This window comes from Conger conger, chromosome 1, assembly GCF_963514075.1.
Source record: "Conger conger chromosome 1, fConCon1.1, whole genome shotgun sequence".
NCBI lineage: Eukaryota > Metazoa > Chordata > Actinopteri > Anguilliformes > Congridae > Conger > Conger conger.
Window position 1 is genome coordinate 50,021,484 of NC_083760.1, and position 16,005 is coordinate 50,037,488.

Genomic DNA, 16,005 nt, shown 5'->3' on the forward strand with positions numbered 1-16,005 from the left:
CACCGCCGGCTCGAGGAGACTACCTCACTCACCCCAGCTCAACCCCACTCTTGCCCCCCCCTGCTCCCTGCCTTGCTGAGGAAAGGGGAGAAGAGGAGCGCTCAACCAGCCCCCCTCCGCCCGGCCCGGGGGGAGGGGGGGGGCAAACGCAGCCTCTGGACTTCATCTTCGCTTCTATTCACGGCGTTGAGCCCCCCTCCACCTCCCTCCTTCTCTCCTCCTCTGGCTTTCTCGCTCACGCTCCTCTCTCCCCAATGGAGTGTCAGCCGGGCGCTCATTCACCTCGCCGCTAATTTGCACCGGCTCTTAAAAACGCCGCTCCCACCGGCTGCTCTCTGCAGACGCTCCAGACGCTTCCCACTCCAGAACCGGCGTGACAGTTACACGAGCACGAGACCACTCCGCCAAACTGTGCATCGCTTACGCGCAAAAGAGAGACACCCGGAACTCAGAAAGACGGCTTACCTCGCTTGGTAGTAATGCAAGCCTTTAGCAGTCCATAACCCGGCGGGTCCCTGGCAGATAACGGTAGTGGCGGGAGGCGGAGCGGGTCGGAGCGAGCGGCGGACGGCAGAACAAAGAGGGCAGCAACAGGCGCTGAGGCTCCGACGGAGACAACTCTAAACTCCACAAGATTCATAGAAGCCTTCGGCTGCCGAGGATCAAACTCCTGCCTCTCCTCCCCCGCACGCTGACGTCAGAGCCCACGGTCACGTGTCCGCACGGAGAGCAAAAGCCAGCCCGCGTTGCCGTGGTAACAGGAACACTGCACAGAAATGATTTCAATAGGTCATCTGCCACACTCTGCGTGCACTCTGCGCGGTAAAACAAAAAAGGAAAAAGCTTGCAACTAGCCGTTCTGTCAACAGACACGGAGACAGACAGACACGCACGCATGCACACACTCACACGACACACACACACACGCACGTGCACGCGCACACACACAAAACAGTATCCCACAGTCCAACTCTGACATTTTTTTCTGTAGTGGAGGTTTTTTTTTTTTTTTTACCTCACTAATGAACAGATCCAGGAAAGAGAGAGTGGACTATCAGCCTTTTTGTGAGGCATTGTGCTTTTGCGCTACTTTGTGAGGATTAACATTCTTTGATGTTTAGAGGGAATGAAAGGAAATTTAGGAGAAACCCAAAGAGGATGACTTTTATTAAACTGTAACTAGGACCAGATGTCTTCTTTTTCACTGGGAAATGTGTTTTTTTCCTGGAGATTAGGTCAATTAAATCTCACTCATTACCCTAGAACTAGTGGAACTTATTTTCCTCAGAAGAAATGCATAAATAAAACAAACAGACTCATTTCTGCCGGTTGTGGACCCACCAGGCTTTCTTGTGGCATATCACTGTCGGGTTATCAGCATTTCCAGTAATAATGGGCAACAAACTAAAAGCCAATCTCATGCTAATAAACACTTTATGACACTCTAATATGTGGATATTACCCCTTGTGTCAATATCCGCAGAGGAGGACTGTACCTGTTTTCCTCACAATGTTGCCACCACGTAGCTGTGGTGTTATAACATTGACCGTAACATTGTAAGAACATTTAGTGCTAGCTGGGATATGCACTATGCACTCCCTAATGAACAGACAAAATGTGACTGACAGACGTTGTTGGGCAACAGCCGGGGAGTGTTGCACATCACTCATTAAACAGTACTGACTTTAATCTGTATTCAGAACTAAACCCATAAAAACCAAAGACAAAAAACCTGACGCAACATAGCCTCAATACACCACGGGACAGACTGGAGTGACTAAGAACCAGTTTTACTGTAATCATTTTAAAAGAACAGTGGGTTTGATTGCCCGCCCAAGGAATATCTTTGAAGAGTCTGAAATGTATAAACGCCTCTGTCTGGGGTTCTGAGTGGTGGCCTTCGGCAGACAGCGTTTTCACATGAATTCCTATACAAAGGAATGACAAAGAGCCTCCGCGGGGCTACCAAGGAGTCCCATAGGCTGTGGTCAGAATGGGGTACACCGCCCCACCCCACCCCACACCCAGGCCCAGCCACTAGTTGTGTGAGGGGCTTTTGTAGAGCCTCATCTGAATACCATCTGGTGGGGCAGTGAATGTGGGGGGGGGGGGGGTGGTTAAGAGGGCACAACACAAGCGGGGCGACAGTGGAGGATGGGCGAGATTACGTGAGCATTCGGTGGACGGAGGCATGGGTGGGGTAGGGGACAAATGAGAGATATGTGACCAAAAATTCAACAACTATGTGTGAAAGGGAACAGAAGCGCATAAAACAGCAAGAGACTGGAGATGAGAGCCACTCATCAGATGGGGAGAGTGAACGGTTTCCCAGGCTACAGAGGAAAACTTCATGAGCAGCTGTCAGAGCGAGGGGTGGGGAGGTTGGGCACTGGGGGAATCCCTGTTGAAGGAGAAAAATTCACACAAGGAAACTTCAATGTCAAGATGCTCCATGGCATTGAAGATCATTGCAATACCTTTATAAAAAAGAAAGGACGGTAGGAAAAGGAAAAAAGAAAGCCTGTGTGCAGTCCGCACAGTTCATTAATTGATATGCAGAGATGATAACCCATAATGTTTGGGACAAATACTTCTTTTTTTTCTTGATTTGATTATAGATTTGTAATCAAACTATTGACATGTGGTCAAAGTGCAGATTCTCAGTTTTCATTTATATATTATGAAATTAAAAACATTTTTATTAGTATTTTTATGCACTTTGGATTCACGATGTAGAAGTTCCAGCACATTTATGCATATCCCCCCCCCATTTCAGGGCACCATCATGTTTGGGACAAATGGCTTTACATATTTCTAATTAGTTAGGTGTGTTCAATTGCTTCATTAGTGCAGGTATTGGAGAGCTTTTAATATCTAGTCTTGATTCTAGGCTTTTGATTGCCTTTGGAGTCTGTTATTGGTGTTTGTTAACAAGAGGACCAGAGTTGTGCCAGGAACAGTCAATCAATGAACCCATTATGAGGCTGGGAAATAAGAAACAGGCATAAGCCAGAGACAGGCATAAGCTTAGGCATTGCAAAATCCATGGTTTCTAACATCATTAGGGAGAAAGAGAGCACTGCTGAGCTCGGTAATTGCGAAGGGCCTGGTAGGCCAAGAAGATCTCTACAACTGATGACCAAAGAATTCTCACCATAAGGAAGAAACACCCTAACACCTGTCCGACAGATCAGAAGGCAGGCGTTTGTGACTACTACTACAGTGCTGCAAAATGCAAACCACAAACCAGGATGGCCAGATTAAACTTCGCTCTTTTTTGTAGGACCTCCTCCCTGTCTTCCGGCTGTTTTCCGGCATCCTCCAAGAGGGCCCACATCACTCCGCTGCTAAAAAAGCCTACTCTGGATCCCTCCATCATCCAGAACTACCGCCCGGTATCTCTTCTTCCTTTCCTTTCTAAAACTATAGAACGAGCCGCTTCTACTCAACTTTCTTCTTTCTTTTCTAACAACAACCTGCTAGACCCCCATCAGTCTGGCTTCAGATCGGGCCACTCGACAGAGACTGCGCTCCTCTCCGTCAGTGAGTCACTCCATGCCGCACGAGCAGCCTCCCTCTCCTCTGTCCTCATTCTTCTAGATCTCTCTGCTGCCTTCGACACTGTGGATCACTCCATCCTCCTGTCTGCCCTGTCAGCAACGGGCATCTGTGGCACAGCCCTGGACTGGATTGAGTCCTACCTCTCTGGTCGCTCCTTTCAGGTTGCCTGGGCTGGTTCGGTATCGACACCTCGGCCCCTCGCCACAGGAGTTCCCCAGGGCTCAGTCCTAGGCCCGCTTCTTTTTTCTCTTTACACTCGCTCCCTTGGCCCTGTGATCACTGCACACGGGCTATCCTACCACTGCTACGCGGACGATACCCAACTCTTCGTCTCGTTCCCGCCGTATGATACGCAGGTTTCAGCCCGTATCTCTGCTTGCCTGAGGGACATCCAGAGCTGGATGGACAACCACCATCTAAAGCTCAACCCAGGCAAGACTGAAATGATACTCATCCCTGCTAATACCTCTCCTCATCTGGATCTCTCCAATTCCCTCGGGGATACCACACTCACGCCATCACCCAGTGCAAGAAACCTCGGCGTGGTGATGGACAGCAGACTGTCCCTTTCCGATAACATTGCGGCGGTGACCCGGTCTTGCAGGTTCTTCCTATACAACATACGGAGAATCTGCCCCTTTCTCACCCCCTACTCGACCCAGCTCCTGGTCCAAGCGATGGTTCTATCCCACCTGGACTACTGCAATTCCCTCTTGGCTGGCCTCCCAGCGTCCGCCATCAGACCCCTCCAACTTATCCAGATTGCAGCAGCTCGTCTGGTCTTCAACCTTCCCAAATACTCACACGTCACCCCCCTGCTTACTTCCCTCCACTGGCTGCCTGTCATGGCTCACATCAAATTCAAAACATTGGTGCTAGCCTTCCAAGCAGTTAAGGGGTCTTCCCCAGCTAATCTACAAACAATCATCAGACCCTACACACCTGCCAGACCTCTTCGTTCAGCCTCCACAGGCCGCTTGGCACCTCCCCCTCTCCGAACCTCCACCTCACGCTCACGACTACTGTCTGTTCTGACTCCACGGTGGTGGAACGAACTCCCCGTTGAGGTCAGAACTGAAGAATCTCTCCCCACCTTCAAGGGCAAGCTGAAGACACACCTCTTCAAGCAGCACCTCTCCCCATCCCTCCCTACCTCCCTGTGAACCTTAATTGTTGTCTCTGTGACTTGCTTTGTGTATCGGTATTTTTAGTTAGCTAGGTAAGCAGTGTTTGGATAGTGAACTTTGGTCACTTTTGCTCTGTTTGTTTGTTTCTTTGTTCAAAAATAAAATAAAATAAAATAAAATTTAAAAAATTGGCCCTCGTCCTTATCTTTGTTGTACAGGTAGCAGTTGAAATTGTACTTCCCTCTAGGGTCTTTCAGCGAACTTATCCCTGGTTATGGGTATGCACTTTGTTGTACGTCGCTCTGGATAAGAGCGTCTGCCAAATGCCAATAATGTAATGTAATGTAGGACCTAAAAGAGCCTGCAGAGTTCTGGAAAAAAGGTATTGTGGACAAATGAGACCAAGATTCACTTGCATTAAGATTGATGGCAAGAGCACAAGGTATGGAGGCCAAAAGCAACTGCCTATGATCCACAGCAACACCCTCATCTGTGAAACATGAGGTGTTTCTCAATGGCTGTTCTTGCGGTCTTCTGAACTCGCGTGACATCATAATTAACAGCCTGTCCTCTTCCAAAACCAAAAACACAAAGAAGCAATCAAAGCCTGGAAGTGGTCTTGAGGCAAGAAATATGTGTTGTAATTGCCAAATTTGATCTTGTGTTAAATACAGCAGTCCAAACTCATTGGATGGCACTTCATCCTACACAATGATCGTACACATACTGCCAAAGTCATTCACCCAATCTGAAATCATACCTTTAATACACTGAAGAGAAAACTTTGGGGAGAAACTAGCCCCAAAAATAAGCAAGAGCAGAAGATGGCTACAGTACAGGCCTGGTAGAGTATTACATTATAGTCATTTAGCAGACGCTCTTTTCCAGAGCGACATTACATTACATTACAATATTGGCATTTGGCAGATGCTCTTATCCAGAGCGACATTACATTACATTACATTATTGGCATTTGGCAGACGCGCTTATCCAGAGCGACATACAGTTGATTAGACTAAGCAGGAGACAATCCTCCCCTGGAGCAATGCAGGGTTAAGGGCTTTGCTCAAGGGCCCAACGGATGTGCGGATCTTATTGCGGCTACACCGGGAATCGAACCGGCGACCTAGCGGGTCCCAGTCATTTACCTTAACCACTACGCTACAGGCCGCCAAGGGACAAGGGACTCGTGCAAGAGACATACAATAAAGTGTACATCAGAACCACGGACAAATGTGCTGAAAACCGTAGAGGGAAGTACAATGCCAAGGCTCACAGACATCAAGCAGTCATTGCATGCTACTTTCATTTATATAACATTAATATGTCCCAAACATTATGGTGCCCTAAAATGAGGGAGGAGGGCTAGGCATAGAACCTGCTGAAATGTCTACACCAAAGATACACTAAAAAGCATGTTATGGTGCTCACAGTATATTCGGAAATGGATACCAAGAGGGGCTGCCAATTCAGTGATGGTTCTACACAGGAGCACTGTGTGTTTCTTACTAAATCTGAACTAATTTGGAATGTGCAATGAGAGTCTGGAAGCTTCTCTGGGGTCAATGTCTTGGCATGTAATCTCATGCCACTGCACCTGTTTAAAATGACCACTCCAGCCTGGCTCTGGTTCCTGTTATACAATATACATTGCACCATGCTTGAACACAGACTTACTGCTTTAAGTAATGTCAGCCTTATGGTGGCTAATTACCCACCAGGGACATGGTTAATGGGTTAACCTAATTAGCCTTTTCCTTACTACACTGGGCCAGGGCAGGGAATTCTGGGGCTATTTCGGTCAGGGTGACAGACATGCTTCACTGCTGCAATGAAGGGATTCCCCCAAATTCTCTCATCTCATCCCCATTTTAAATAATGGCCAATAGTGTATGGGTATCTGGGTATGTACATACGGGCGTGGACACCAGTGTATGTGGGTCCTTGTCTGACCTGGGTCAAATAGGTAATTCCTTTGGATTCAAATACTTTTATATGCTTTTTATATTGGAATCTATTCAATTCTGGTCCTCTCGGTTGGCTCTATTGCACAGGCAAGATCAATTGAAATACAGAAATGTATTTTAATCCAAAATAGTTGACCCAAGTCTAGCCCTTGTGCGTGTACATTTATCCTGAACCCACCACTCCCCTGTACTATGTTAGGACTCAAGTTCATCACCCCAATTAATCAACTGATTTCAGAAGAGCCGGATTGACTCAATAAGCAGCTATTTAGAGCCCTGCTACCGCTAGGGGGCCCTGCAATGATGCCCCATTAGTTTACTCACTTCATCTGGATTTGGTAAGGTTAGCGCTTGCCCTGTGGTCCTCCATGACCTGGGATGATGACCCCTATCGCACAGACGACCAATGGACCCACTTTCGCTGACAGGTGCTAGGCCTGGGGGCGAGCAGGTATGTGCTGTACTGCAGACACCTCTCCCACAGTTGTGAACAAGCTCATTTTCGGTGCGTGTGGACCCATCTTCACCAACACGATCCGCAGTAACATGCTTATCTTTACTAGGGACTTAAACTGTGTGAAGCACTCGGCGAAGTAAGAAATGACAGTAATGAGGGGGGGGGGGGAGACGGACCACGGCATGCATGGCAGGCAGATTCACCGGGGTACGTGCAATGCAGTCGGAGCGTTCAGATGTCATAACGTTTGGCATTTTGCAAGGCAGATACAGATATCCCTTCTCCCCTACACTCTTGTTACCCTGTCACCTGATATTTTTGGGTGCAAAACAGCACCCCTGTGTCAGGTGATCTCTGCTAAACAGCTGTTGGGCGTTGCACAACAACCTTTTCTCAGAAATGCATGCATATTCCAATGTTATTAACAAGGCGGTGGTGGCCGTTGTTTGGGGGGAATGATCAGATTCTCCAATCAAGTTTTCTCACTTCCCCCTTTACAGCAGCAATGTTCTCATTGTCCTGTGATATTGATATTGTACACTGATATTAATTAATTCTGTGTTATGGTGCTGGCTGTTATCTCAGAGCCTTATTTTCACTGAGGGAAGAGTGTCTGACAGGTTATGCCACTCATATGCTATTAATCACCCAAAAATATGTTGTAAGTGAAATGTTAGCATTTTCTGAAAGCCTCAAAAGACAGGAAATTAAATTGATCAGCCCTAATGCAAACATCACCCTGTTCTCCTTCAAGCATTGAACAGATGTTAACTTCTGTTTGGAAGTGAGTCTATGTTAGCTAGTTAGCATGGTATAAGGCCAGCTAGCTAGTTAACTTGCTAGTTTACATTTATTGTGTAGCTAGAGCTAGCTAGCTAGCTGGCTAGCCTAGTGAACTCACTTTGTTGGTGTTTATGGCTAGCCTAATAAACTAACATAGATGGCAATTTAGCTGAAAGTTTATGTACACCAACCTAGCGTTCCCTTTTTGGCCGGCATCACTTTCCTGTATCTGACACTTTTTCACAAATTGAATGCTTGCTACTTTGGACTGGCTGCTGCTAGCCTGTCGCTGTGATATGTAATGTCATCTAGCTATTATCTGCATGCGATAACATTGCTGAACATTACGGTATCATTGCAAACATTAAATTAGCCTCATTCACGTCATAGCATTTGTGTCTCCACATGTTAAGTCCATGGACAATTCATCATCAAAATTTAGAATTTTGTGGTCTACACATAATGAGTGGTCTTTTTTCAGGATCCGTTGGATTTAAATTGAGTTATTTTTGTGGCAAAAAGTTATATTTTTTTCTTTTTTAGGGTAACACAGAACACAGAATTGGCACAATGTAACAATACCAAAATCAGTAGTTGGCGAGTCTGTTGCCAATGTAGTAGACCTGTGAAATAGCATTGAGACTTTTTGAAACGGGTGAGATATTGAAGTTCAAAATTTTGAATGGAAGCGCTAACCAAAGCAAATATATAGCTACCACACTCTTACTATAAAAAAATAACAAGGGCACACATTAGTTTCACTTTACACTTAAAATGAATAATGGTTTATAAGCCTCTAATTTCATTCTCCTTAAGTAAAGTCTTTGTCTTTTTTTTAAGAAGACATTAATTTGGGGCAAGAACAATGAGGAGTTCTGCTCCAAGTTTCTTCACAGTTGGACGATGCCAACTCTGGTGTGGCACTTCATGGAATTCCTCCTGCAACTTTTGATTAACAGTGGAGAATCGGGAATTTCATCTTGATGTTTAACCCAACAGAATTCTGAATCTGTGTTCACTATTCATCTTCTGTGTATAGCTTCATACACATTTCCAAACACACATAGATTTTGATCGTACCAACAATTCTATTGAGCATTTATAAAAAAACTATAAATGCCGAAATGTTTGTAAAAACGTTCTTCCGCAAAGTTTAGAATCAAATATGATTGTATGCATGTTTCATGAATGAAGCCCATTGAGTTCATTAATTGGTCAAAATAACATGTACAGATGGTCCATTTCCAGTCAGTGTGCTATTGCAGCACACACCAGTGATATCACTATGGTTAAGACACACTGGGTTTTGCCAACCGATCTTGCTGGAGAGCAGTACCATTTCTCAAATCCTGAACCATGCCCTCCTTTCTTCCATGATGAAAGTATTTATGAAAGAATTAAAAGTGAATGACTAAAAACACCACTGTACTGCTTTACAGAGTAAACATGCCTCTGACTTGACAGATTAGACTGTAGCACTATATTCTATGTGATTAATCAGAATATAGTGCTACAGTCTAATCTATGTGATTAATTAATGTGATCTATGTGATTAATCAATGGAAAATGTTCTCCTAGTTACATGAAAATATATTCTTCAAAACTGGCTCAGTTGGTAAAGATCACCAGAAGCATGTAGCATTGAAACACTGGATTCCAACTGAATTCCAACTGGACTCCACAATTTATTCCACAGACATAGTAGGTACTTGCGGGCAATCAGTTGCTGCCTGTGAGAGGATGTGTCTCACCTCCAGTTGGTGCTAACTGTGCTAATGTCTACAGGGTGTCACTGGCTCACAGTCGAGTGCATTGAGGAGGGCGCACGTAAATAGAGCTCTTGGCCAGAGGGTACAGGTGCTAGTGGCACGTGGGTAACTTGAGAGACACAATCTCCACGTCGGGGTTTGGAAACATTCCACGAAAGCATATCTATGAAAGAACTGAGTAGCAGGGGGAGGGGACTATTTTCCAAGAGTTTTTAGAAAGCTTGAGAAATTCATGAATAGCGCAAAGCCTTTCTTTTATTTTTCACAATCAAATTTGGCCTTTAAAAGTACGGCACATTCTAGAAGGCTTCTTCCTCTATAGACTACTTACCAAGAAATTTAAAGAGAGCTTGAGAAATGTGTAAATAGCACAAGGCATTTCTTTTATTTTTCACAATCAAATTTGGCCTTTAAAAGCATGGTAGATTCTAGAAGGGTCCTCCTGTGCAGGGCGTGTCCTGTGAAAGCGCCTTTGGCATTTGGCTGTCCCATACCTTCCTTAAATAAAAGCCCTTTGCGCAGGCTGTTGGCCACGATTGCCCCAAAGGTTTAGTGAAACCTTAAAGTGGCACTCAACACTCCTTATCCCTTATATCCCCTTCCACCCACCAGGGAATGCCCTCTCCTGAGAGGGGCTTGTGTGATAGAGGAGCTCTTTAATTGTTTGTGCCGGATTCTCTGCGATGGCCTGTACTGTGCACTTGAGAGATGGTGGCTGGTCCAGTGACCTTTAAGAGGCTCGTCCCAGTGCTGCATGGCGGCAGCGGCCTGTCACCGTTATTTCTGACAGGGCTTTTCCAGGATGCGGTTCCAGCGAGTGGCTACCTCCGGATCTGGGAGGTAATCCCCCGAACATGTTGTTTAATGAGTGACTCGGAAAGCATGTGGTCAATGTGGTCCGTGATGCCGGCACACCCCTCCTGTCCCCCCCTGTGGCCCCGTGACGCATCGCCAGGAGATGCTGGGAGCATTTTGTCTGATGTTAGCATGTGAAAACAGAGAATCCCTCCTAAGGCAGCTGCTGCACTCCGGCTTCCAGAGGTCAAGTTCCCCCGATGCCGCGGCACTTTTCGAATCAGGGGCCGGTCCAAAAAATGCTTTGTGTTATGACTGGCTGGTCTGAGAAGCATGCGACATTTCACCCAATCGGATGCTGCCAATGACAACTTGTGGAAGCATGGGTTCCCTTCTTCCTCCCCTTAATACACATGATAGGGAGAGAGCACTGGCTGAATAGAGTGCATATAGTCACAAGAGGCTCTGCGATATCACTCCCTGTGAGAGCCCATACCCACCAGAGTTCTGCATGAAGACCTACAGCAGAGATCCTACAGCTGTCCCTCAGGCATAGGGACTCTAAGCCCAGGGGGCATGCAGTGTTGGGGGCAGTGTACCCGCCACTTGTGTCTCAGCCTGGGAACCTTGTGAATTCTGGACCACAGAGCAGGAAATGCAAACCATTCACACACAATCCTGCCCCTCCCCCCACACACACACGCGCATTCATTCACTCATAGGATTCATGGGAAAGAGAGTGGGCATTTTAACAGTTAAATAGCTACAGTCGCTATAGGGTAGAGCACCACCAACCTGACCTGGGTCAGTTCAATTCACCATTGGCGATTACACTGATAATTGCCTTACTTGACTTAGTTACATAATGAAACAAAGGCAAATAGAAACACTCTGGAACTATGAGTATACACTCCCTAAAGCTGCTTGGAGGAATAGGGTTGTGTGTTCGCTCAATCCGGCACATTCCACACAGGAAAGGCCAGGCATACATACAGGTCTCAGTTAGGTTTCTGGGTCCTTGATACTTTAAGGGGGCGGGGGGCCTTCTTGCCAGCAGTGTGGGTTTGTTCTGAAACCATGGCTTGGTGTCTAAAGAGCCTACCTGCCTGATTTGGGGGTGACAACAATGACAAGTTGCTGTACTTTTGAAAGAAAAGTGAAATGCATGTTTGAAATTTTAAGAACCCTTATTTGGCTCTAGCTGTAATTAATTTTTTGTGCTGGCCAGAATGTACATAAGGCTTTGGAGCTGATGAGGGCCAGAGCTGATGACCCCTGGCATAAGGCATTTCTGCCCCAAGACAATTCACTCCAGGAAATCTTACTGGCCACCTTTACCCTTCAAATGATTTATTGGCCAGTCCCTTATAGAGTATTGCGAGGTTCTAGTTGGAAAATGTTTTCCTGCCTGAGCTCAAATGGATGCAAGTTTGGTGTAAATATTTAACTTTATGTCATGGGAAAAAAATCCAGTTGATCCATGTGATGTGGACACACATCATACCTGATCTTTGAAAGGGTTATTAGTCACTTACTTGCAATTTCTTTACCATTGTTCGTGTGATTCCATGGCTTTTGCACCAATGTGAACAGTGAACAGCAGTGATTAGTCTACATTGTCCCACAGAACAGGCTTGTCAGCATCATCTATTTTCCACTTAAGGGTCATATAATCTCTTCCTTTCCCGCCCAATCTGCATGAAAACGGCTTGCATATCAGGCAACCCCAATTTGTGAAGTTAGTTTAGCCCAGCCTGAATGCTACAGGCCTGTTGTAAATGGACCGTGTAAACGGCATGAGAGAGAGGGGCTTCCTTTGACAGGTGCTTGGGGAGGGGGGCAGGGTGGTACTCACGGTGGGCCAGGATGGTTCCCTGGTTCTTGGCTCAGAAGGGGACTCCACAGCCCGCCGTGCCTCTCAGCCGATCTGCAGAGAAAACAAGCGGCCTTTTTAGTGCAAGTGTCGTCTAATTATTTAGCCCAAATAATTCATGAACAATTAACAATTGTTAATTAATTAATAATTAGCAGGGGCGCACGCTTCCAGGGAGTGCTAATAGGGAGGCCAGGTTTCCAGGTTCTGCGCCGGTCCCGATGGGACCACGGCTGAATGAGCCCAATTAATCTCCTCAAATCTATTGGCTTGTTTTGATTCAAGAAACAAGCTGCGTGTTTATCTGATGCTTCAGCTCAGTGGAGGGCCTCCTGTGCTGAATTTGGCCAACATCGCAAGACGCAGCAGATGCAACGATTAAAATTCAATGAGCAGAAGGTAATTGGATTAGTGATTGGATAAGTAATTGGAGTTACAGTTGTCTGCCGGTTTTTTTTTTTTTGGTTTTTTTTTATGTTTCCCAAACATATAACAAGCTGGTAAAATCTAACGATTATTTGAGGACCAAAAATCGTAAGAGGGAGGGAGAGATGCTGCGATGGTCGAGGCATATGTGGTGTATTAAATGTAAAGGAATAAAGAGAACATCAAACACATTTAAGCTTTAAAGGGATTTGGAAATTATCAGATGCATATCAAAAGATAGATGTCAAGCAATTATGAAGTGGAATAATACCAAATACTTTTGCAGTGTTGATGTTTCTTCCCTATCAAAATGTTGGTATCTGTGCAAATAGAGAATCCCACTCAGGGTGTAGCGGAACATTGCATTGTGAGTTTCATTCGATTCGCTCTATTCCACATAATCAGGTAGTCTGCATAATTCAGCCTTCATGGTCAGTTCGGGGGCAGACATTCAGTCAGTGGTTTGCATGGTCATACTGTATACGCCACAGATTTTAGGACAGAGTTGAGCCAACCGTTTGGGCTTCATCCTACCAGCAGCAGGTTAAGCTTGGCATCATTAGCTTTGCTTGTGAGAAGTGTTACCTAAAAACGTAGCTACATAAACCCAGACGCACAAACATTTGCTTCAAGGATGGAAATGGCTTCTTTGGAAAGCGAGCAGCAGAGTAACATACATTTATTATTTCATCATGCGTACGAAATTGGGAGTTTCAAGGTACCTTTCACTGATGAGAACAAGTTGATGAGTATTTCAAAAGGAAACCCCCTGGGAGAAGACTTGCCTTACCACACTGTACTTTATCAAAACAAACATTAGCAGGCTCTTTCGTTTTTAAACACTTGACATGCTGACAAAAAAACCTAACTCTCCCTGGATTTAAGTTTCTCAAGGAACCGCTCCACATACCCTCCAACATACACACAAATGAGACAGAGAAAAGGAGCGCTGAAAGCCAGTTGAGCAGAGCAGAACTTTGACCTCATTGAGCAATGTGTGTGGAGGGACAGCGCAGCTGGGAAAGACGTGCCGGAACTTTCCATATTCACCAGGGAAACGCTCAGCATTTGGCATAGTCTGGCAAACCCGCCCCTGGCTGAACTCTCTCCAGGTCCGAGGCTCACACAGTGCCGCGCGGACAGAACGCACCGGAAGGTCCAGGTGTAGCCACAATAAGATCCGCACAGCCGTTGGGCCCTTGAGCCTGCATTGCTCCAGGGGAGGATTGTCTCCTGCTTAGTCTAATCAACTGTACGTTGCTCTGGATAAGAGCATCTGCCAAATGCCAATAATGTAATAATGTAATCATCTTGCGAGCATTAACGTGCCTGTTTTTTGGAGGGAGCTGCATATTTCGCAGCAGAGGAGGCTGGCAGTTCGATGTGGTTCATGCTTGAAGGCTGCCCCCTATTTAAGGCTCCAGCTGCTGCCACTCAAAGCCTACATCCCCATTACAGCCCACACAACAGGAATAGAAAAGAGGCAGCAGGCTCTCGGGTCAAACACAGTCAAGGACTACAATTCTGTGCTGAAGCACAGCATAGCAGACACATCATTCCCAAGGCACTTTCCATTTTACTTAAAGTGTCATCCTAATGGTGCTAAGATGGCTTCGTTCTTTTGTGTTTTTCCTCATCTGTCTGTGCAATCTGCAGTACACAACTACTCCATCAGAAAAATGAGTGTTAATACTCCCAAGATGAAGGGGCACAAATTTTAAGCGTTTTATTGTAACAAAGGGGGAAGTTTAGTCAATTTAGAAAGGAATTAAACCTGCATTCAGCTGCAAATAATTTTTACAGGATTAGAGATGATTCCACCTCCTGAAAAAGAACAGAAATGCAGCAAGGTAGGTTAGGCTGGGGCAGCCATGTTGTGTTTTTAGTTTTTGGGAGATGAGACCCTGTGCGTGACCTTCAGCGACACCTGGATTGCCTGTAGAAGCACAGAGACTCCAGAGAATCCAATCTCCCGCCGGCACAACAACGCCAAAAAAGTCATTTGAGACATTCATGCTTGCCGACCTCAAGAACATTGACTGCGGGGCAGCCAGTTCAACACTAAATTGATACAAAGTGTACTTAGCAGCAGTACCACACCTCACAGATATCCACCTGTGACCCTTTCAGATGCTGACAGCAGTAGTGCCTTGTTTTCAAATCCGCTTAAAATATCCCCTTCTGCACCCTCTCTCAACCGCTGATCCTGGATCAGCACTAAGGGCAGTACACAGTGAGGACACTAACAAGACGCTAACTGCTAACCAGGTATCGGCCGGTAGCAAAGCACCAGATTGGACACTCTGCCCCTTGATCCCTGCACTGGCGGGAACACGGTATGCAAACGAACAAGCGCTAATTGGCTCTCTGATATTAAAACATGAGGAGGAGGTGTCGTGGGTTTAAACACTCGAGAGGGGAAGAGGGGTGCGGAGAGGCGAGCGATAATATTCCCAGTGGAGATCTTGTTGAACATACGTTGTGACCGAATGGAGAGGGGGGGTTGCTCTTCAGACATGGCTGTCTGGACACAGCTGGCAGGTAGCAAGGTAGCAACCTCTCAGAGCCAGGAGCCTGGCAGCCTCGCACGCTCTCACTGCTCTACCGTCTGTCTCCTTTGTATCACTTCCAAAAAATAGCCACGGGGTAGACGGACATAAAAACATCATGCGCAACACTATTTACGACAGCCTCTTTCTGATGAGAACAAAAAGGCAGAAGGAGCTTAATACCGGCCCTGCACTAGATCTAACTATATGACTTTCCATTTACAGTGGCATGAAAACGTATGTTAAACCTACTGTAACATCGTGTCCAGACTGAATTTGTAAAGATGTATAGCTGTAGATGTGCTGAACACAAAGGAAAGTACGGTAGAAAATCAGAACCAAGTCTCAGCACACAGGGCCATCTCATAAACAATGCCAACATGAAGACAAGACTGTTTGACTTTCTATGTTTGATATTTTACCTACACTCTTCTCTGAAAAACACACAGACAGGTAGGAACACGCATGCAAGCAAGTACATATACAGTACCTGCATGCACGCACGCACACACGCACGCACACGCACACACACACACACACACACACACACACACACACACACACACACACACACACACACACACACTCAGACATACGTACTATACACATGCACACACATAGTGCCTCAACACTGCCCTTGTGGGACAGGCAGCTGAATTAAAATGTACAGGTCAGAGAGGGATAGAGAAGTCCTGTA

General features: G+C 46.0%; 1 protein-coding gene across 3 annotated transcripts in view; it reads right to left on the bottom strand.

Moving 5' to 3' along the window:
* The window catches only part of ncalda (neurocalcin delta a), an 86,920-nt gene that overhangs the window by 31,056 nt on the left and 39,859 nt on the right, over nt 1-16,005 (bottom strand). For 2 of the 3 annotated variants that reach the window (XM_061237823.1, XM_061237830.1), the window contains one exon: nt 12,316-12,387. The gene's annotated coding sequence lies outside the window, so the exon portion shown is untranslated. Of the gene's footprint in view, nt 1-465; nt 720-12,315; nt 12,388-16,005 lie in introns of those variants that run through there. The other variant, XM_061237815.1, reaches the window with a different exon arrangement.